A 24,220-nucleotide genomic window follows, 5' to 3' on the forward strand; every position below is an offset into this window, starting at 1 on the left:
ACTGTAATTTTTTAACTTCTAATATAAACACCAGACTTGATCTCCTAATAGACATCTACAGTGTTACCTTGACCTCTTGACATACATCAGAACGTAACATTGACCTCTTGACATGCATCAGACTGTAACCGTGACCTCATGACATACATCAGACTGTAACCTTGACCTTCTGACAGACATTAGACTGTAACCTTGACCTCCTGACAGACATCAGACTGTAACCTTGACCCTCTGACAGACATCAGACTGTAACCTTGACCCTCTGACAGACATCAGACTGTAACCTTGACCTCCTGACAGACATAAGACTGTAACCTTGACCTCCTAAAAGACATCAGAATGTAACATTGACCTCATGGAATACATCAGACTGTAAACTTGACCTCCTGGCATACATCAGACTGTAACCTTGACCTCCTGGCATACATCATACTGTAACCTTGACCTCCTAACAGACATCAGAATGTAACCTTGACATCATGGAATACATCATACTGTAACCTTGACCTCCTGTCATACATCAGACTGTAACCTTGACCTCCTGTCATACATCAGACTGTAACCTTGACCTCCTTGCATACATCAGACTGTAACCATGTCCTCCTCACAGACATCAGAATGTAACCTTGACCTCCTGGCATACATTAGACTGTAACCTTGACCTTCTGGAATATATTAGATTATAATCTTGACCTCCTAACAGACTGTAACCTTGGCACTTTATTACAAAAACCAATCAGTGCCATTAATTGCCACCCTAACACATAGTCAGAAATGAGCAACATCTATGTATATTGACCCCACACCTCAGGTTCTACAGGATTAACAAACTAATTTTAGTCTGACAACTCTGAATCCTCACCCAACAGCTGTATCCCACACTAAAAAACAGCATTGGTTCATCTGAATAAGTGAGTAAAAAACAATACCACTTTTCCTACTGACTGAAATATATATATATATGCTGCTAACTTTTGACATTAGGCACCGTGTCAGAAAATGCTAAATTACCAACAAGTGTTAGTACAAAAATCCTCATGACCTTTAAAAATCAATTTGCTCTTTACCCCATTTCTTCCACTTGTATAATTAAAGAAAAAAAAGGTTTGCATAACAAATCAGAAGTGAATTCGTCGGTACCAGTCTATAAACCGAATCAGGTTATGAATATAAGCATTAAGCGTCATAAAGACTGATCAAATCAAATTTGTTAAATGTCAAAGGGTCGCTCAAATCCTCCTACACAATTCCCTTCATTGTGTTGGAGCTGAACTGGAGCAAGAAAAGTGGTTCTATTGAGGTGATAAAACAACCCACCCGCAGGAACCTTTAAACAAATCTTAACAAACAACTGTCATACCTGCTGGGGACAAAAAATTTAAATTCTTGTCAAACAAAAATTCTAAACCTTGTAGATGAGCTGTACTGAAATACCAGTAAACAGTCAATGCGGGATCAGGTGAGCATTTACAAAGTCTGTCAGAGCGAGAATTAACTTTTGCCACTTATATGTGGTCTAGTGTACTTACCACATCAAGGTCAAGATCTAGGAACAGTTCAGTCTCACACAATACATCTGATTGTAACATTTCAATGTTTAAAGTACCTGTCCATTAGTTTGTTTCTTCTTTTCTCATGGCATCTGTCTATCCATTTGTCTATATGGAAAACACATACATACATATACCCAATATTATTAAATGGCTAATTGTTATCTTAACAAATACATTCTCATTTTACAAAATTAGGTTGTTTTTGATAAGATAAGCTTTCAATCACTATCTTAAAGTAAAGTTTTTGAAATGTTATCAAAACACATTTTCCGACATATGCACTGATTTTATTCAACCAACTTGCATCTTCAATGCTTTCCTATTATCAGAAACTCTAGAGACCATTTTGATGTTTGTAAATTCTCATGAGTTTGGATCATGATACTATCCATGTCTGAACTAGGACTGCCATAGTATATCTCGAACAAACGTCATCATTCAAGAGGAAGGTCCAATTTTCTTTCTTTATGATATATAAAACTATGTGAAATTGTTTAAAGATCTATGCATAGTCTGATCCTTATTAGAGCTGTTATTTAAGAACCAAATGATTTTGTGTGGCTTTCAGAGAATTTTTTAGTTATGTCCCTTTCATCATATATATGCAACCAATAACATGGAGGTATACTAGATATCAGCTGATATCTATTGGAAAACTACTCAGATTGCATGCCTCAATCAATTCCACAATCACAATTTATATCCAAATCTAAATTTATAATTTATATGCAGATTTTAACCTCAATTTGAAAAATATAATAAACTGGGTTTTTTTTGTGTGACATTGATTGGCTAATGTGGAGGTTGAACTACAGTTTTCATATTATTATATTTTCAAATTGAATTGTTATTGTTTTCATGCAATCTATTCAAACAGCAAAGTGTATGGATGATATGACTTGATCCAAAGAGAAATAAAGAAAGAGGAAGTCCTGTCATAAAAACATACACAGATTTTTTATGCCCACTTTACCCTGTGCAAAATAACCAATAATATTTAAAAGAAATTAAAAATTGCGATATCAAAGCAAACTAGCCTAATTTGTTTTATTTATGCTTTAAGTTGCTGTGATACCTGGCCATAAATGGTCACTATAATCCTGGCGGAGACTGGTCCTGATAGTAGTCTGTACGGTATATACACCATGAGAAGTAGGCCACAAAAGAGAATCTACTGATTTTAAGTCAGAGGTCAAGTGTCCATAGGAATGCACATCTATAGTGATAATCTCAAGGTCAAGCACTTCTACAAAGATACTCTTATATAAATATAGCTACAATGAAACACTAAAGAACATTGCCCCTCATTACAGGAAGTTTAGAGTGTGTTTGTGTATATAATATAATTATATACAGCAAAATTGTCATGAGTTATGATTCAGTGGCTACAGGTCTGTGTACATAAATGTGCATTAAAATAGTAAACAAACAAATATCTACTAAACTTTATAAAACAGCTATAAAGCCATGCAAATGAGCAAGTCTAAACAGGGATGAGGGGCCCCTGCAAAGTTTTATGTATTGCATTACAGTCCATGAATATTCATAAGATAGTAAGCAAAAAATGTCTAAACAGGGATGAAGGAGCCATGTTTAAATGTGTATTGATCAGAGAACTATTATTGTCCAATAAGTAACAAGAGATCCCCGAGAGATATTAGTGCCCATCATAGAGTGATTTATGTCAGTCAAAAGATAGAAGTATTGTTTCTTTGGTTTTACTAAGTTCTTTCCCTCATCCTTTGAATGATTTGATACACAGAAAAAAGTATGCTTGATGTCTTCATAGCAACAAATCACTTTAAATTATTAACATCAGGGATAGCTAATACAATACCCATAACCCTTAAACTAGACTCCAAGGGGAAACCACATATAAAATTTTATTACAATCACTTCAGTACATTCATTCTGAAACATAGCGATAACAACCTTAATTACAAACATCCAAAATGGTGGAGTGTCCGCTTAATCTTTGACCAAAACAGTTCCAAAATGCATAACTCAAGGCACCAATTAGGAAAAAGCTAAATATGAAACATGAGAAGGAGCTTCTCAGTACTTTCTGTGAAATTATGATTTTAAGAATTTTTTTACAGACGGATGGACCACAGATGTTTTGAATAGTCTAATATCAGATGTTGGTCAAAAAGTAAATCTTCAGGAAATGGTTTTTTTTTTTCTTTGGCCTACAAATGGCATTTGATGTCTAAATGATAACCTCAAATGGAATTTATGTAGACTTAATCACATGGACTGAATCAAACATCTTTGTGTATGATATGTCATTGCGATTTAGTAATCTTTAAAACAATATTTGACCAAGGAAATATCTTGCAATTGATGTGTTTTAATCATTTCTATACTGTACACCATGAAATATTTGTGTGTACTTTGTTTTGTGGTTTGGAGCTATTCATCAGGTTAACAGCCAATCGATCAATATAATGACTACTGTAAACAATAATTTTTTATTCACGGCTATAAAATTTTGTGATTTTTATCTCAAAACAAGTACGCAAAGATTACTATTCGCCAATTTAACAATTGACTAATAATGTCTATCAATGCAGATATTAATTCGCTGAAATAAATTTAACTTTCGCCAATTTACTTGGATCGGGAAAGTAAATCACACGCAAAGAAAATTTGGTTTACAGTATGCTATATAAAACTTTGTTATGTTTATATTCGTGGTTCCACAGCAACAATAAAAACAACAAATGTTCCTACACAACGAAAGATTCATGCTATAGTGTACATATTTTTGGTCAATTTCCTCATTTCAGTCTATAGAGTATATATTTTTGGTTAATTTCCTATCATGTTCACCTAAGAACTTTCACAGCTTAAGTACAGCTAGGGTAGAGACTGCATTTCTTTGTCACCAAGTAATCAATGTAATAAGAGGCATGTCTGATTAGCGAGATTGTGTTTAGTTCTGAACAGTAATGGCATGTATTTACATAATACAGCAGTGTACAAAGGCAGCAATATGCACAAAGCTAAACCTAAAACATGTAATCAATGTAATAAGAGGCATGTCTGATTAGCGAGATTGTGTTTAGTTCTGAACAGTAATGGCATGTATTTACATATTACAGCAGTGTACAAAGGCAGCAATATGCACAAAGCTAAACCTAAAACAAGTAATCAATGTAATAAGAGGCATGTCTGATTAGTGAGATTGTGTTTAGTTCTGAACAGTAATGGCATGTATTTAGAGATTGTGTTTAGTTCTGAACAGTAATGGCATGTATTTACATATTACAGCAGTGTACAAAGGCAGCAATATGCACAAAGCTAAACCTAAAACATGTAATCAATGTAATAAGAGGCATGTCTGATTAGTGAGATTGTGTTTAGTTGTAGTGTGAATAGTAATGGCATGTAATTACATATTACAGCAGTGTACAAAGGCAGCAATATGCACAAAGCTAAACCTAAAACAAGTAATCAATGTAATAAGAGGCATGTCTGATTAGCGAGATTGTGTTTAGTTCTGAACAGTAATGGCATGTATTTACATAATACAGCAGTGTACAAAGGCAGCAATATGCACAAAGCTAAACCTAAAACATGTAATCAATGTAATAAGAGGCATGTCTGATTAGTGAGATTGTGTTTAGTTCTGAACAGTAATGGCATGTATTTACATATTACAGCAGTGTACAAAGGCAGCAATATGCACAAAGCTAAACCTAAAACATGTAATCAATGTAATAAGAGGCATGTCTGATTAGCGAGATTGTGTTTAGTTCTGAACAGTAATGGCATGTATTTACATATTACAGCAGTGTACAAAGGCAGCAATATGCACAAAGCTAAACCTAAAACAAGTAATCAATGTAATAAGAGGCATGTCTGATTAGCGAGATTGTGTTTAGTTCTGAACAGTAATGGCATGTATTAGCGAGATTGTGTTTAGTTCTGAACAGTAATGGCATGTATTTACATATTACAGCAGTGTACAAAGGCAGCAATATGCACAAAGCTAAACCTAAAACATGTAATCAATGTAATAAGAGGCATGTCTGATTAGCGAGATTGTGTTTAGTTCTGAACAGTAATGGAGCATGTATTAGCGAGATTGTGTTTAGTTCTGAACAGTAATGGCATGTATTAGCGAGATTGTGTTTTTAGTTGTGAACAGTAATGGCATGTATTAGCGAGATTGTGTTTAGTTCTGAACAGTAATGGCATGTATTTACATATTACAGCAGTGTACAAAGGCAGCAATATGCACAAAGCTAAACCTAAAACATGTATGCTTTAAAAACAACAATTATTAATGTTTTCCCACTTGGTTCTTTATCGTCATGAAAACAAATATAATCCTTAATATAGATCTCAGCCTTGAGTTTTTTCTGAACCACAGTCTAGACATGCAAACACACACAAACAAAGTGGTCAGTTTGATTTTACAATTTAGTTTGCGTTATGTAATTGTTGCTCTCATCTTAGCTGTTTTACTATCTATTATATAAAGGATGTGCCACTAAACTGGTTTAGGAGGTGGATCAGGAAAACCAGAGGGCACAGACAAAAACCACTGACTTTAAAGTGAACAGTCGGGCAAGGATATAGCTAAAGTTGGTAAAAATGATGTGAATGTATCCTGTATGATTTCTTATGAAATAGAAAAATAAAATCTCTCGTCAAAATCTGTCTGCGTACGAAGAAATTAATTTTAAGTACTGGAATCCTAAAACGTCCTCTCGGCTGACTAAGTCCGTGGTTACATTTCCATGCAGCCTCGCTTTCAATGCTTTCAACTTTTCTTTATTTCAATGGTCAGAACTGGGAAACTAAGCAGAACTTGACCGTCGTATTAATATGTGAGAACTTTTGGAAGGCCAATGAAGGCATTTAGACTGGGTTTCTTTGTCCGACTATTTACTTTAACAATTGTCCCACATGATTTGTTCAAATTCAAGACCCAGGAGTGCAGGGCCTAAAGTTATAATTTGCCAGAGCAGACCTTTTAATTTGCAGCCTGTCAACTTTATAGGTATAAGACTATAAACAAGAGGCCCAGAGGGCCTGTATCGCTCACCTGGTTTGTAATGCCAAGTAATGTTCTGAATACAGGTTCATTGTTTCTTTTCTGAAGGAATTATAATATTATCCTCTAAATCCCCTATTGGGCCCCACCCCTCCTGCCCCCAGGGGGTCAGAGCCAAAATTTATACAAGTTCTGTTCCCCTTCCCCCAAGGATGTTTATGGCCAAGTTTGGTCACAAACCAAGCAAAACTCTAGGACAAGTAGCGATTTATAGGATTTACCTCTATTTCCCCTATTGGACCCCACCTGTTCTGCCCCCGGGGGCCAGAGCCAAAATTTATACAAGTTCTGTTCCCCTTCCAAAAAGGATGTTTGTGGCCAAATTTGGTTACATTCCATGCAGAACTCTATGACTAGTAGCGATTTAAAGGATTTACCTCTATTTCCCCTATTGGGCCCGCCCCTCCTGCCCCCGGGGGACCAGAGCCAAAATTTATACAATTTCTGTTCCCCTTCCCCCAAGGATGTTTGTGGCCAAATTTGGTTACATTCCATTCAGAACTCTATGACTAGTAGCGATTTAAAGGATTTATCTCTATTTCCCCTATTGGGCCCCGCCCCTCCTGCCCCCGGGGGACCAGAGCCAAAATTTATACAAGTTCTGTTCCCCTTCCCCCAAGGATGTTTGTGGCCAAATTTGGTTACATTCTATTCAGAACTCTATGACTAGTAGCGATTTAAAGGATTTACCTCTATTTCCCCTATTGGGCCCCGCCCCTCCTGCCCCTGGGGGGTCAGAGCCAAAATTTATACAAGTTCTGTTCCCCTTCCCCCAAGGATGTTTGTGGCCAAATTTGGTTACATTCCATGCAGAACTCTATGACTAGTAGCGATTTAAAGGATTTACCTCTATTTCCCCTATTGGGCCCCGCCCCTCCTGCCCCCGGGGGATCAGAGCCAAAATTTATACAAGTTCTGTTCCCCTTCCCCCAAGGATGTTTGTGGCCAAATTTGGTTACATTCTATTCAGAACTCTATGACTAGTAGCGATTTAAAGGATTTACCTCTATTTCCCCTATTGGGCCCCGCCCCTCCTGCCCCTGGGGGGTCAGAGCCAAAATTTATACAAGTTCTGTTCCCCTTCCCCCAAGGATGTTTGTGGCCAAATTTGGTTACATTCCATTCAGAACACTATGACTAGTAGCGATTTAAAGGATTTACCTCTATTTCCCCTATTGGGCCCCGCCCCTCCTGCCCCCGGGGGACCAGAGCCAAAATTTATACAATTTCTGTTCCCCTTCCCCCAAGGATGTTTGTGGCTAATTTTGGTTACAATCCATGCAGAACTCTAGGACAAGTAGCGTTTTAAAGGATTTACCTCTATTTCCCCTATTGGGCCCCGCCCCTCCTGCCCCCGGGGGGTCAGAGCCAAAATTCATACAAGTTCTGTTCCCCTTCCCCCAAGGATGTTTGTGGCCAAATTTGGTTACATTGCATTCAGAACTCTATGACTAGTAGCGATTTAAAGGATTTACCTCTATTTCCCCTATTGGGCCCCGCCCCTCCTGCCCCCGGGGGACCAGAGCCAAAATTTATACAAGTTCTGTTCCCCTTCCCCCAAGGATGTTTGTGGCCAAATTTGGTTACATTCAATTCAGAACTCTATGACTAGTAGCGATTTAAAGGATTTATCTCTATTTCCCCTATTGGGCCCCGCCCCTCTTGCCCCTGGGGGATCAGAGCCAAAATTTATACAAGTTCTGTTCCCCTTCCCCCAAGGATGTTTGTGGCTAATTTTGGTTACAATCCATGCAGAACTCTAGGACAAGTAGCGTTTTAAAGGATTTACCTCTATTTCCCCTATTGGGGCCCGCCCCTCCTGCCCCCGGGGGGTCAGAGCCAAAATTTATACAAGTTCTGTTCCCCCTCCCCCAAGGATGTTTGTGGCCAAATTTGGTTACAATCCATGCAGAACTCTAGGACAAGTAGCGATTTATAGGATTTACCTCTATTTCCCCTATTGGGCCCCGCCCCTCCTGCCCCCGGGGGGTCAGAGCCAAAATTTATACAAGTTCTGTTCCCCCTCCCCCAAGGATGCTTGTGGCCAAATTTGGTTACAATCCATGCAGAACTCTATGACTAGTAGCGATTTAAAGGAAATGTTGACGGACAGACGGACGACGGACGACGGACGGACGACGGACGACGGACGCCGCGCCATGACATAAGCTCACTGGCCCTTCGGGCCAGGTGAGCTAATAATATGATATACTTTTGTGAGCTGATGCAGATATGAATTTTATAGCATTTGTTCATTAGTGCAATGTCATGATGTATGTTCTAAATCTGAAAAAAATAAAAATGAATTAAAAAAGTTCAATGATTTACTAAAGGTAGCTTGTAAAGAGATGTTCAGTCATTTTCTTGCAAAAAAAAAAAAAAAAAATGCTTTTTCAAATTAAATTGTTTCCCTGTTGTCAAACTTCAAGATATTTACCACCTCCTTTAACCTATTTTGAGATATGTAGACCTAAGTTATGAGTATGTGTAGTAATGACCCCTTAAGTACCAGGTGCAACATGCATTTTCTCCAACAGTAATGGATGTCTAACCATTGTTGATGCACTTTAGTTTTGCCACCATTTGTGTCGCATATGGTAAATATGAGTTGCATGTGGTATGGATAATATCAGTGAATTAAAGAGGCAATTAGCACAGAAGGAAAACACACTAATGTTGTTCACACATCCTGGAGTGAGACAAAGCCTTCACAAGGACTGCCTGAGTCACAAAGCAACAGTGGAATTGTTTTCACTTAGCTTTGCTAAAATGTTTTTAAGAAATTTTAAATGATATTCCTTTATAATGATAAAAATCTGGTAGCTAAAACTTTTAAAAATAAACATATACCAAGAATTAAGAGCCATCCTTTTGTTTAGTGTTTATTTCAAACAATTAAAGCTCAAAGTACATGTATAAACCAATTATAAGATGCCTTAATTGCTAGATTGGATAACAATGTATTCTGTAAATAATTTTAGTCTCTTTAGCAGGACAACAATGTTGCATACTTTCTCTTAAAGGGATAATTGTACAGTATTTTCTATCATCTGTATTCTGATTTAAATTCAAAATACAAACAATAGTTTCACCAAAGTCCAATTTGATTTCCCCAACCAAGTCCTGAATCAAACAATAACAGGTTTAGAGTTCACCACTGTAGAACATAACACTGAAACAAATTCACTGATTTTATAACTATTTTCAACCCTGACTTTTGGAAACAAATAAGCAATACCAAGGCAAACAAACAATTTGGTAAAGAAGCTTATGAAGTCTGTATGAAGTTTGAGTTTAATTGGCCCTAGCGAATACGAGTTTTATTGCACTTCTGAAAGAGTAGCCTGGACTGTCTTTACCCCGATGGAACTTTCTCACTGAAGCTCTAGATCTGTGACAATGCCAATTGCAGATGCCATTGACACCTGGTCCAAATGTCAGAGGACTCTAACATGGTGGTCGACACCTTAGTTTTGTCACATACTTTTTTCCCCCTTAATTTTAGAGAGATTTAAAAAGGTCTTAAATAGTATAAATAGTCTTGTAACTATGGATAATGGGGATTCTTTGAATAAATCACTAATATGATGCCCATACATATGTTTTCACTATTCTTGAGAGCCTTCTTCAGTCTATCTTCGGTTGAGAATAGAAATATAGAGACACTGTGTTTGGGGTGTAATACATGACAAAGCCTATAACTTGTGTATTCCCTTTTCAAAAATGATACTCCATAATCCAAGATCTCCAACATTAGTTTAATTTGCATATACATATGTCAATTATAAAATACAATTTCAGCGTTTTTGGCCCCTGTTCTATCCGTTTTCTTTAACGCTTGTCCTTTTGCTAGTGCTACAACTTTAATTGTATTGACTATTCTTCTAATTATGTGTCTAAGAAAATTACGAAAATATTTTATCTATTTCTTCTGTCTTCATAGTTTGCTAATCTTAATTGAAAATTTGACAGATTTTATTTCAGTGAAAAGCAAGAATAAAAGTAAACAAAGGACCTCTTTCACGAACAATAGAAATTTGCCCACAAACCAATTTTATTAAAACTAAATGTTACATGTAGCAACATTAATGCAAACCCTTGAAATATGTTTAAAAAATTCAAAAGGTCCCAGGGGCCTGTGCTGTGGCCAGATTAATGTTGTCCAGTAGAGGTGTATGAAAGGGTTCCCTTTTTGATCCAAAAAGTTATCAAAAATAATGTTTTATGTCATAAAACTGTATTATTTTCTGAAGAGTATAAATAATGACATATTATGATCACAAATATGTAGGCAAAATGGGACAAATAAAATTTTGGCTAAATTTTAAAGACAGAAAATATTGAAATTTTGGGTATTATTTTCGGCCATGTCAAATATTAACAATGGTGATTCACCAACTTCCAGTTTGAGTGCACAAAAAAATATTTTCTAAAAAAGTTGGCTCATTACCTGAAGTAAATATTGTGAAAATTTCAGAAAAATTGTTGACTGGTAAATTTGTCGTTTAAAGGTTATAATATAGCATGGTCTATTTTTAGTAACGTTACATAATGTTAAGAATATGCTTATTTTGGATCATTTATCACGAATTTAACGGTGTCAACATTAATGTATAATCCAATACTCATCTGTAAACACTTGATATGATTTCAAATTGATTTATTTAGTGATACTTTGTAGAAAAAATGAAGTTTTTACATAATCAAAATTACAAAACATTTGGGTGTTTTATGACCACAATAAGCTGTTTTGCATTTGAAGTAGCTTCACTAATATGTCCTGTTCTAATGATTTATTTTGTAATTATAGAGCATATTTACAAGAGAGTGATTAAAATGGGTCTTAAGGGGTCTTAATGAGGCAAAGTCTATTTTTAGCAGTATTAACCGTGGTTGCACCACGGTCCTTTTCAATCATAAAATTGAGAAAACAAAGAAACTAATTTCTTAATCTTATTTAATACTCATTACCGTTAGTTACATTAAATTTAAAGTAATATATGATTTTATGACCTATATATATTGTAGAATAATCAAAATATTGAATCACAATAACAAAGTATTTCGGAATTTTTAGGGCATTATCATTCACTTTTCAAGCTAGATGATGATTGCAACTGCATTCTCAGAAATATTATTTTTATTTACAGCTGAAAGGCATATTAAGTAAAACAAGAGGCCCAGAGGGCCTGTATCGCTCACCTGGTTTTTTGTTAGTAATTATCACAAGAATCTGACAATTAGAAAAATAAGCAAAATTGACTCCCAAAGTTTAATTTTGAATCACAACCATACAATGATGCTATTGATACCATACAAATATGCTATCCAATACATAGGTTCAGAGACAAAGTAATTTATATGAAAATAGTAGCCTAATTGACCTTTTTGGACCTCGCAACTAATTGCCGTTATAAGGCCCTCGGTGCGGTCAGCCCTAATCAGATGTACAATTTTCAAATCCCCAATCCCCTAAAAAGGATGCTTACGTCGATTGCAATTATAAGTTGCTCTACCATTCTTAGTTGCAAGAAGAAGTCATTTATATTGAAATATGACGCATTTTTGACTCCCGCCCCCACAGGCCCCCAGGGGTCAGCCCTAGCATTTGTGGAAGCAGAAAACAAGTAGAATTTTGGACAATCAATGAAATATAAGAGGCGCAAGCCTTAGCAATAAATATATCAAGTCCAATTAACAGTAAAAAAAAAACCTGTTACAAAAGATATTATAAAATAATTAAACAGCACCGAACTTTATGGCAATTACAGATTTAGTTATTTTTGATACAGATTGTGGCCATATTTCGTGCTCTTATTCATTGCATGTGAATACCATGGTAACAACAAAAAAATACCTGAAAAATTGCAAAATATCATGATTTTTAGCCCAAAATTGCACAAAAAAGACCTACCTTAAATTGAGCACTTCTACCACAAAGGCAAAATAAGCCAATTTATTTCATAGGTCGATTAGGTGGTTTTTTTCAATATTTTTGCCTAAACCCGCGCCATGGATTTTCCTTCAAGTAAAGCTAGCATTTCCGGTCAAGACGCACTTCCGGAGGAGCCCTGAATTGTAATCTCTAACCCATTTTTGTTATGTTTATTTTTGAAAAAAATGAAACTTATATCAAACCCTCCATATTGGATGTACCAATTTCAGAATATATTTTATTTTTAATTGTTTATGCATGGCTCAAAACAGGGGCTCCCCACTTAATAAAAATATAGACCGTGGCCAGGCTGTTCTTCTCTGGTTTTGCTACCTTATACACCAAGTTATAACTTTCTAAGCTTCTCGAAAACCCAAATATTGTTTTGAACATGATGCGACGAACAAAATGTCATATCCGGTTAACGCGTATCTTTAATAGTCACCGAGTACTGCCAATTTCCCTGAATGGTACATTTTGATTGATTTTCCTCTCAAACAAGCAACAAGGGGAGGTAATTTTAAAAATTAAAAGTCCTATAACTCTGTCATTTACTGAAATAAAATGGATTTGAATATTGAATGTGTTTTATTTGAGATTCTCTCTATGACATGCATTGGAAAAAACAAGGATTTCATCAATATTGATCCTGCTGTATGACGTCATAATTACTATGACGTCGATCAGTAACCATCGACATTAATCAGTGTGTAGATCAATGACGTGCATAAATATGGGGGTCCAATTAGCGTCACAAATAAGATCAGAAACCCTTAGCATATACTGTTGCCTCTTGCAACAGATAAAACTGAGATACTGATATCTAAAATAATAGACATGACAACAAGGATTTGGAAATTTCATGAATATGACATTATTGGTTTTTGTATTCTATACCTGGAAATAAGCATTTTTCATTAATAATCATGTAAAGAGTCTTCCGTGCCACCCCTATATTGAATCAAAAATAGACTCTATTTTTACCTCCATAATATTAAGGAAATAGTGGTAATAATAGACAATAACCGGCCTTGCCGCCACACTCCAATTTCTGACAAATAAATGCCATTATTTGAGATCTAAAGACAAGTTAAATAGTTGGTTATTTTTAACAGAGTGAAAATCACAAAATAATCACTATTGGCTCTAATTTTACATGGATACTCGGGGCAATAAATCAAGTTAAAATAATCAGAATTCATGCGAAAATGGGTTGTATAAACATCCAATAAGTTATAATGAGACTTATAGTTTTTCAAACAAATGAAAGGCAAAATGAATATTAGCCAAATATTTAACAATAAGCATGTATAACATGCCATGAAAATGAGCAAATAAGCCAATTACCTCCCCTTACCCATCCCATATGAAAATCATGATTTTCTCCCTGTACTATGACCTGTTTACTTGAGGTTCCCAGCTATCAAGAACAGATCGCGCTGCTTATTTACAACCGACAATGCACTTCCTTCGAAAACCTCTTTTTTCCATGCAGGTATAATGTACAGAAAAAAACAGTAGATTTGGACAATCTATGAAATTAAGGCGCATGCCTTAGAAATATAGATATAGTCATTTAACTGTAAAAAAATACCTGTACAAAAGTATATATATAATTAATCAGCACAACTTTTGCAATTACAATTTGATATTTTGATACAGATTTGGCCATATTCTGCGCTTATTCATGCATGTGAATACCATGGTAACAACAAAAAAATACCTGAAAAATTGCAAAATATCATGATTTTTAGCCCAAAATTGCAGAAAATTGTACTCAAATTTTTTTCTTAAGACCAACCTTAAATTGAGCAATTCTACCACAATGGCAAAATAAGCCAATTTATTTCATAGGTCGATTAGGTGGATTTTTCAATATTTTTGCCTAAACCCGCGCCATGGATTTTCCTTCAAGTAAAGCTAGCATTTCCGTTCAAGACGCACTTCCGGAGGAGCCCAGAATTGTAATACTCTAACCCATTTTTTTGTTATGTTTATTTTTGAAAAAAATGAAACTTATATCAAACCCTCCATATTGCTGATGTACCAATTTCAGGAATATATTTTATTTTTAAATTGTTTATGCATGGCTCAAAACAGGGGCTCCCACACTTAATAAAAATATAATAGACCGTGGCCAGGCTGTTCTTCTCTGGTTTGCTACCTAATTGCTCAATTTGGAATCCCAGTCCTACAAGGATGCTACCATTGCATTATGGGTGCTATACCATGCTTAGGTTGCAGTGAAGAAGTAACTCATTTATATCGTGCAGATAGCCAAATTGACCCTCTTTTGATCCCGCCCCTCAGGCCCCCAGGGGGTGAGCAGCCCTATCATTTGCACAATTTTGAATACCCCACTAATACAAGGGATGCTACTATTGCATAATGGAGTGCTATACCATGCATTTAGTTGCAGAGAAGAAGTCATTTATATGGAAATAGCCAAATTGACCCCTTTTGACCCCGCCCCTCAGGCCCCCGGGGGGTCAGCCCTATCATTTGCACAATTTTGAATCCCCACCCTATAAGGATGCTACCATTGCATTATGGGTGCTATACCCATACTTAGTTTCAGAGAAGAAGTCGTTTATATGGAAATAGCCAGTTGGTCCCTTTTGACCCCGCCTCTCAGGCCCCCGGGGGGTCAGCCCCATTATTTGTACAATTTTGAATCCCCACCCTATAAGGATGATATCATTGCATTATGGGTGCTATCCCATGCTTGGTTTCAGAGAAGGAGTCGTTTATATGGAAATAGCCAAATTGAGCCCTTTTGACCCCGCCCCTCAGCCCCCCCGGGAGTCAGCCCCATCATTTGTACAATTTTGAATCCCCACCCTATAACGATACTACAATTGCATTATGAGTGCTATCCCATGCTTGGTTTCAGAGAAGAAGTCGTTTTATATGGAAATAGCCAAATTGACCCCTTTTTGCCCCGCCCCTCAGGGCCCCCGGGGGGTCAGCCACATCATTTGTACAATTTTCAGTTAGTAGCCCATAAGGATGCTACCAGTCAAATTTTATTGAAATCCGACCAGCGGTTATGGAGAAGAAGTCGATTGTTGACGGACGACGGACGACGGACGCTGCGGTATCCCATAAGCTCACCTCGGTCCTTTGGACCAGGTGAGCTAATAATAACAAAATCTAGAAAACAAGAGGCCCAGAGGGCCTGTATCGCTCACCTGGTTTGTAATGCCTAGTAAGGTTCATTGTTTCTTTTCTGAAGGAATTTGAATATTTACCTCTAATTCCCCTATTGGGCCCCACTCTTTCTGCTCAAGGGGGTCAGAGCCAAAAATTATAGGAATTCTGTTAACCCCAAGGATGTTTCTGGGCCAAATTTGGTTAAACTCCAAGCAGAACTCTAAGACTAGTAGCGATTTATAGGATTTACCTAAATTTCCCTATTGGGCCCCACCCCTCCTACCCCAGGGGGTCAGAGCCAAAATTTATACAAGTTCTATTCTCCTTCCCCCAAGGATGTTTCTGGCCAAATTTGGTTTCAATCCATGCAGAACTCTAGGACAAGTAGCGATTTATAGGATTTACCTCTATTTCCCCTATTGGGCCCGCCCCTTCGCCCCCGGGGGGTCAGAGCCAAAATTTATATAAGTTCTGTTCCTATTCCCCTAAGAATGTTTCTGGCCAAATTTGGTTACAATCCATGCAGAACTCTAGGACAAGTAGAGATTTATAGGATTTACCTCTATTTCCCCTATTGGGCCCCGCCCCTCCTGTCCCCAGGGGGTCAGAGCAAAAATTTATACAAGTTCTGTTCCCCTTCCCCCTAGGATGTTTCTGGCCAAATTTGGTTACAATCCATGCAGAACTCTAGAACAAGTAGCAATTTATAGGATTTACCTAAATTTCCCCTATTGGGCCCCGCCCCTCCTGTCCCCGCGGGGGTCAGAGCCAAAATTTATACAAGTTCTGTTCTCCTTCCCCCAAGGATGTTTCTGGCCAAATTTGGTTACAATCCATGCAGAACTCTAGGACAAGTAGCGATTTATAGGATTTACCTCAATTTCCCTTATTGGGCCCCGCCCCTCCTGTCCCCGGGGGGTCAGAGCCAAAATTTATACAAGTTCTGTTCCCCTTCCCCCAAGGATGTTTCTGGCCAAATTTGGTTAAAATCCATGCAGAACACTAGGACAGGTAGCGATTTATAGAATTTACCTCAATTTCACCTATTGGGCCCCGCCCCTCCTGCCCCCGGGGGGTCAGAGCCAATATTTATACAAGTTCTATTCCCCTTCCCCCAAGGATGTTTCTGGCCAAATTTGTTTTCAATCCATGCAGAACTCTAGGACAAGTAGCGATTTATAGGATTTACCTCAATTTCCCCTATTGGGCCCCGCCCCTCCTGTCCCCGGGGGGTCAGAGCAAAAATTTATACAAGTTCTGTTCCCCTCCCCCCAAGGATGTTTCTGGCCAAATTTGGTTAAAATCCATGCAGAACTCTATGACTAGTAGCGATTTAAAGCAAATGTTGACGGACAGACGGACGACGGACGGACGGACGGACGGACGGACGGACGGACGGACGGCGGACGACGGACGACGGACGCCGCGCCATGACATAAGCTCACCGGCCCTTTGGGCCAGGTGAGCTAAAAATGGGTGGGAGTTGATTATTATGTAAGAGAATCAAGTTTTTACCAATTTTCACACATCCCGTATATTAGTGCATATATGTATAATGTTGTTGTTTTTCAAAATATTGTGCTTTCAAAGTGTTGGCAATGGCATCAAATCACACCATTACAAGTTTTTGTTTAAAAAAACATAGACAAATTGATATATGATTTTTTTTTTCGTTCAAAAATGTATTAATTTTACTATATAAGTATTTCTTAGTAGTTTAATATTTAGATTGTTCAGAACATATTTTGTGATCAATCAACTGAAGTTTGATTTCGAGTTTTTTTTTAATTTTCTTTAGAATTTTCATGAATTCCATAAAAGTTAACTAAGAATTTTTTTTCAGTTAAAAAAATAACAGCATCTTTTATGGTTAATACAACAGTCAAAAGTTTTTGAGGTCCACAGTTTTATTTTTCATAACTAGCTTTGTGCATCGTAAAACACATCATACTATCAATCAAAATGGCATAAGGTTTATCATTTCAGGTAAAAAAAAAAAAGATTTTATAAGAAATTTGGTTATCACAACATGAATTATACATGTCAGGGGGATCCAAATAAATAAATTTATACGTGACACAAAGCTAAGTAACATAAAGTATATGCAATACACTGCATTTAAATGATTTCCAGTTTGATCAGACACTCTCATTTCCTATTTGACTGTTTCTCCATTATCTGTACGATTAATACCATATCCGCCAATTAAGATTTTTAGAGATGTTTTTGTCCATACAGATTACTTTACAATTACTTATTAAACTCATATAATTCTAAACTCAAAGTCAGTTTATATAGTATTGAATAAAACAGTTTCATCGCCACACACTCTTTACCACTGGGATATACACCATGTACATGTACCGTGATCGAAGCCTTTCTTTTGTGTCTATTACTCAGTAAAGCTGTTTAATTTTGAGGTTTTTCAATGTAAAACCAATTTTTATGATGTAATACTTACCATAACTTTAGTATGCAAATACGCTACCTACACCCATCTTTGTAGCCCCAACAAACATAAGATTTGAGAATCCCGTCTCCCTACCGCACCTCATCTCGTACTAGACGAGAGTAACATAGAGTGGTCTCCCTTCCTCAAAAACCCTTTATGGAGCCACAGGGGCAAAATGGCTGAGGAGGAAAGGGGAGGAAACAGAAGGGTGGGACTCCATAAAGTTGGTTTTACATTGAAAAACCTCAATTTCATTTCAGTAATACGTTACCATAACTTTAGTATGCGAATTCGTCTTACCGTAGTGGAGAGTCCGAAGCCAGGCAGCCCAATCAAACGTCAAATCCAGGAGACAAGCCCCAGTAGGGAGAATAAAAAGGGGTTCCAGGAACCCCCCGAAGGAAAGGGATAAAAAAAATGGAATACCTCCCAGAGAAAAGAGGAGTACCATCGTGATGCCTGCCCGCATACAGTTAAAACCAAAAATAAATACCATGTCTAGGGCGGAGGAACAGTCACAGACTGAGCCGCCACAACTGGACCCAAGGAAAACAGTCCCTCAGAATGAGAGGACAGGGACCGGAGGTAAAAGTCAGTGAAAGTAGACTGACCACGCCAAAAGGCAGCAGACATGATGTCCTGGAATGAGGACCCATTTAGGAGAGCCAAAGAAGCTGCAAGGGCTCTAACCTCATGAGCCCTCACCTTACATTTCGCCCGAGATAGATCATTAGATAGCTCATAAGCAATCTTGATCACCTGACATATCCATCTGGAAATGGATTGGGAGGAGATATCCTGCTGACCCTGTTTAATGGGCAAGAATAGACGAGATCGAGTACCTCGCCCCCCCCCCTAGTTTTATCAAGGTAAAACCTAAGTGCTCGACAGGGACACAGCAACTGATCATTCTCCTCAGACTCAACAGAGACTGTCAAGGAAGGAATCCTAATGGGATCGGGCGAAAAACCAGGAACCTGATTCTTTGCCAAAAAGGCAGGATCAGTGAGAAGGGTAACGGCAGAGCTATCTCTGGCCCAACGAAGGCACGAAGAGTGAACAGACAAAGCATGGATATCACTCCTCCTACGGCCTGAGGCAAGGGCAAGCAGGAAGACAGTCTTAAAAGTTAAAAACTTTAGGGAGACAGACCCCAAAGGCTCATAAGGAGCCCCCTTCAGTGACTCTAACACAAGAGCTAGGTTCCACTGTGGAGCTAACTGCCGTACCCTAGGCCTGTCCAGACTGAAGCCCCTAATCAAAGCAGACAACGAGGTGGAAGAACCTACCTCTCGCCTATCATGAAAAGACAGTACACTGGCAATAGCTGTGCGGTATCCCGCAATAGTACCAGAGGCGAGATTCCGTTCCCTAAATAAATAGAGAAGGAAATCTGCAATCAGCTGGACAGAAGCCTTGATCGGATCAATCTTCCTGCCGATACACCAATCACAGAAGATCTTCCAGCGTGACTGGTAGACGGCAGAAGAGGAAGACCTAATTGATCGGGCGATGCGGGCTGACACGTCCGAAGAAAAGCCTGCCTGAGCGAGGCCTCCTGAGATAGCTTCCACGCGTGAAGGTGGAGGATCTCGGGACGTGAATGCATCGTCCGTGACCGAGGCTGGCGCAGGAGATTGGATCTGAGTGGAAGAACCAGAGGAACATCCACCAGAAACGACAATAGCTCCGGAAACCATGGTTGTCTCGGCCACAGGGGCGCTATCAGAAGGAGGGAGCAATGATGCGTCCGAAACTTCTGTAGAACCCTGCCCACCAGGTTGAATGGAGGGAATGCATAAGCCTGCATCCCCTCCCAATCCAGAGATAGAGCGTCCACAGCCCAAGCCAATTGGTCTGGCACCGGAGAGACAAAGGTTGGCAGCTGATTGTTCAGGGAAGTGGCGAAAAGGTCTATATGAGGCCTGTCCCACACCTGACAAATGCCCTCGAAGATCGAGGGATTTAGTTGCCATTCTGTCAGAACCGGCTGGCGGCGCCTGGAGAGAGTATCCGCCAGAACATTCAACCTGCCTGGAAGATGCTTGACTAGAATAGTCAACTGCATTTCCTGACAGAGAAGAAGAACACGGATAGCGAGGGCACAAAGGACGCAAACACAGGGCAGATGGGTAAACACACAACTGAATGTGTGAAAAAATTTGACTAAAACGTCAAATAAATGGACCTAACAGCGAAACGAAATAGACACAATGCAAATTGCCGTCCGAGCTGTGTAGCGCCATAAAGGAAAGAGGAAGGGAGACCACTCTATGTTACTCTCGTCGAGTACGAGATGAGGTGCGGTAGGGAGACGGGATTCTCAAATCTTATGTTTGTTGGGGCTACAAAGATGGGTGTAGGTAGCGTATTTGCATACTAAAGTTATGGTAACGTATTACTGAAATGAAATTCTAATTATATAATAATACTAACATGGAATTCAAATATGATTATTGACAATAAAGATAAATCAAGTTTTGATGATCTACTTACAGGTAATGTCTATTTTCATTATTAAAACTGCTACATTCATTAGTTATTTTGCAAGATTAAAGAAGTATTTGCCATTAATGTATCTAAATCTGAAATGATACATCAATGAGTTTCCCGAAAAAAATAAACTTAAAATCTAAAACGATATAATATGTTAAAGTGATGAGATTTACATTTTTTAGCATGAATCAACATAAATGTTAATCAGAAGTGTTAGCACTGCAAATAATTGAACTACTGTAGGTTTGTAACATGACCCGTGTAACCTGGTAACTCTTCCCTCTCAAACCACACAGTTACAGAATCCCATTTTAATCACTCTCTTGTAAATATGCTCTATAATTACAAATATAAATCATTAAAACAGGACATATTAGTGAAGCTACTTCAAATGCAAAACAGCTTATTGTGGTCATAAAACACCCAAATGTTTTGTAATTTTGATTATGTAAAACTTAATTTTTCTACAAAGTATCACTAAATAAATCAATTTGAAATCATATCAAGCGTTACAGATGAGAATTGGATTATACATTAATGTTGACACCGTTAAATTCGTGATAAATGATCCAAAATAAGAATATTCTTAACATTATGTAACGTTACTAAAAATAGACCATGCTATATTATAACCTTTAAACGACAAATTTACCGGTCCACAATTTTTCTGAAATTTTCATAATATTTACTTCAGGTAATGAGCCAACTTTTTAGAAAATATTTTTGGTGCACTCAAACTGGAAGTGGGTGAATCACCATTGTTAACAAGAGGCCCAGAGGGCCTGTATCGCTCACCTGGTTTTTTGTTAGTAATTATCACAAGACTCTGACGATTAGAAAAATAAGCAAAACTGACTCCCAAAGTTTAATTTTGAATCACAACCATACAATGATGCTATTGATACCATACAAATATGCTATCCAATACATAGGTTCAGAGACAAAGTAATTTATATGAAAGTAGTAGCCTAATTGACCTTTTTGACCTCGCATCTATTGCCGTATAAGGCCCCAGGGGTCAGCCCTATCATTTGTACAATTTCAAATCCCAACCCTATAAGGATGCTACCATTGCATTATAAGTGCTCTTCCATTCTTAGTTGCAGAGAAGAAGTCGTTTATATGGAAATAGCTTAATTAACCCCTTTTGACCCCACCCTTCAGGCCCCCGGGGGGTCAGCCACATCATTTGCAAAATTTTGAATCCAAACCCTATAAGGATGTAACCATTGCATTATGAGCGTAATCCCATGTTAAGTTGCAGAGAAAAAGTCATTTATATGGAAATTGACCCCTTTTGACCCCGCCCCTCAGACCCCCGGGGGTCAGCCCTATCATTTGCACAATTTGGAATCCCCACCCTATAAGGATGCTACCATTGCATTATGGGTGCTATACCATGCTTAGTTGCAGAGAAGAAGTCATTCATATGGAAATAACTAAATTAACCCCTTTTGACCCCACCCCTCAGGCCCCCCGGGGGTCAGCCCTATCATTTGGACAATTTTGAATCCTCACACTATAAGGATGCTACCATTGTATTATGGGTGCTATACCATGCTTAGTTTCAGAGACGAAGTCGTTTATATGGAAATAGACAAATTGGCCCCTTTTGACCCCACCCTCAGGCCCCCGGGGGGGTCAGCCCCATCATTTGCACAATTTGGAATCCCCACCCTATAAGGATGCTACCATTGCATTATGGGTGCTATACCATGCTTAGTTGCAGAGAAGAAGTCATTTATATGGAAAAAGCCAAATTGACCCCTTTTGACCCGCCCCTCAAGCCCCCGGGGGGGTCAGCCCTATCATTTGCACAATTTTGAATCCCCACCCTATAAGGATGCTACCATTGCATTATATGTGCTATACCATGCTTAGTTTCAGAGAAGAAGTCGTTTATATGGAAATAGCCAAATTGGCCCCTTTTGACCCCGCCCCTCAGGACCCCGGGGGTCAGCCCTATCATTTGCACAATTTTGAATCCCCACCCTATAAGGATGCTACCATTGCATTATGGGTGCTATCCAATGCTTGGTTTCAGAGAAGAAGTTGTTTTTATGGAAATAGCCAAATTGACCCCTTTTGACCCCGCCCCTCAGGCCCCTCGGGGGGTCAGCCCCATCATTTGTACAATTTTGAATCCCCACCCTATAACGATACTACCATTGCATTATGAGTGCTATCTCTAGCTTAGTTTCAGAGAAGAAGTCGTTTTTATGGAAATAGCCAAAGTGACCCCATTTGACCCCGCCCCTCAGGCCCCCGGGGGGTCAGCCCCATCATTTGTACAATTTTGAATCCCCACCCTATAAGGATGCTACCATTGCATTATGGGTGCTATCCCATGCTTGGTTTCAGAGAAGAAGTCGTTTTTATGGAAATAGCCAAAGTGACCCCATTTGACCCCGCCCCTCAGGCCCCCGGGGGGTCAGCCCCATCATTTGTACAATTTTGAATCCCCACCCTATAAGATGCTACCATTGCATTATGGGAGCTATCCCATGCTTGGTTTCAGAGAAGAAGTCGTTTATATGGAAATAGCCAAATTGACCCCTTTTGACCCCGCCCCTCAGGCCCCCGGGGGATCAGCCCCATCATTTGTACAATTTTCAGTTAATAGCCCATAAGGATGCTACCAGTCAAATTTTGTTGAAATCCGACCAGCGGTTATGGAGAAGAAGTCGATTGTTGACGGACACGGACGCCGGACGCCAGACGCCGGACGCTGCGGTATCCCATAAGCTCACCTCGGTCCTTCGGACCAGGTGAGCTAATAATTGACATGGCCGAAAATAACACCCAAAATTTCGATATTTTCTGTCTATAAAATGTAGACAAAATTTTATTTGTCACATTTCGCCTACATATTTGTGATCATTATATGTAATTATTTATACTCTTCAGAAAATAATACAGTTTTATGACATAAACATTATTTTTATACCATTTTGGATCAAAAAGGGAACCCTGTCATACACCTCTACTGGGCAACATTAATTTGGCCATAGCACAGGCCCCTGGAACCTTTTGAATTTTTTAAACGTATTTCAAGGGTTTGCATTTATATTGCTACATATTACATTTAATTTAAATAAAATTGGTTCGTGGGCAAATTTCCATTGTTCGTGAAAGAGGTCCTTTAAAGGAATTATTGTTTTGCCAAATTATGTTTTCCTTATTATATTTGACAATAATGATGAAGGTTTTAATTAATTAAAATCATATTTGTTGACTCATATATTATAAGAGAAGTATTTCTGGATACTTAAGAATGTCAGATGTTAATGATAGAAGATAGTACAAACAATACAGACATCTTGTTAGTAATTCTATCTTCGGTCTGACTTACATCAAAAGGCTCATTGATAAAGGTAATGTACCAATGATGAATTCAGCCCTTGTTGATTCTCCCTGTGTCAACACAACTCCCCAAACACACACTACTCATCTTTGTGTGGGGAGGCGAGACAAATACACAATAATTACAGGGATTGTGACGTATACTGAAAAAGTTCCGCTGACATCATCTCCGCAGGACAACAACTCAAAAACAGGGAGGTAAC

At 38.3% G+C, this 24,220-nt stretch overlaps 1 protein-coding gene across 1 annotated transcript in view; it reads right to left on the reverse strand.

Moving 5' to 3' along the window:
• Positions 1-24,220, reverse strand: part of LOC138327950 (arginyl-tRNA--protein transferase 1-like) — a 183,117-nt gene that overhangs the window by 56,788 nt on the left and 102,109 nt on the right. The gene's annotated exons all lie outside the window — the stretch shown is intronic.

Source organism: Argopecten irradians, chromosome 1 (assembly GCF_041381155.1).
Source record: "Argopecten irradians isolate NY chromosome 1, Ai_NY, whole genome shotgun sequence".
NCBI lineage: Eukaryota > Metazoa > Mollusca > Bivalvia > Pectinida > Pectinidae > Argopecten > Argopecten irradians.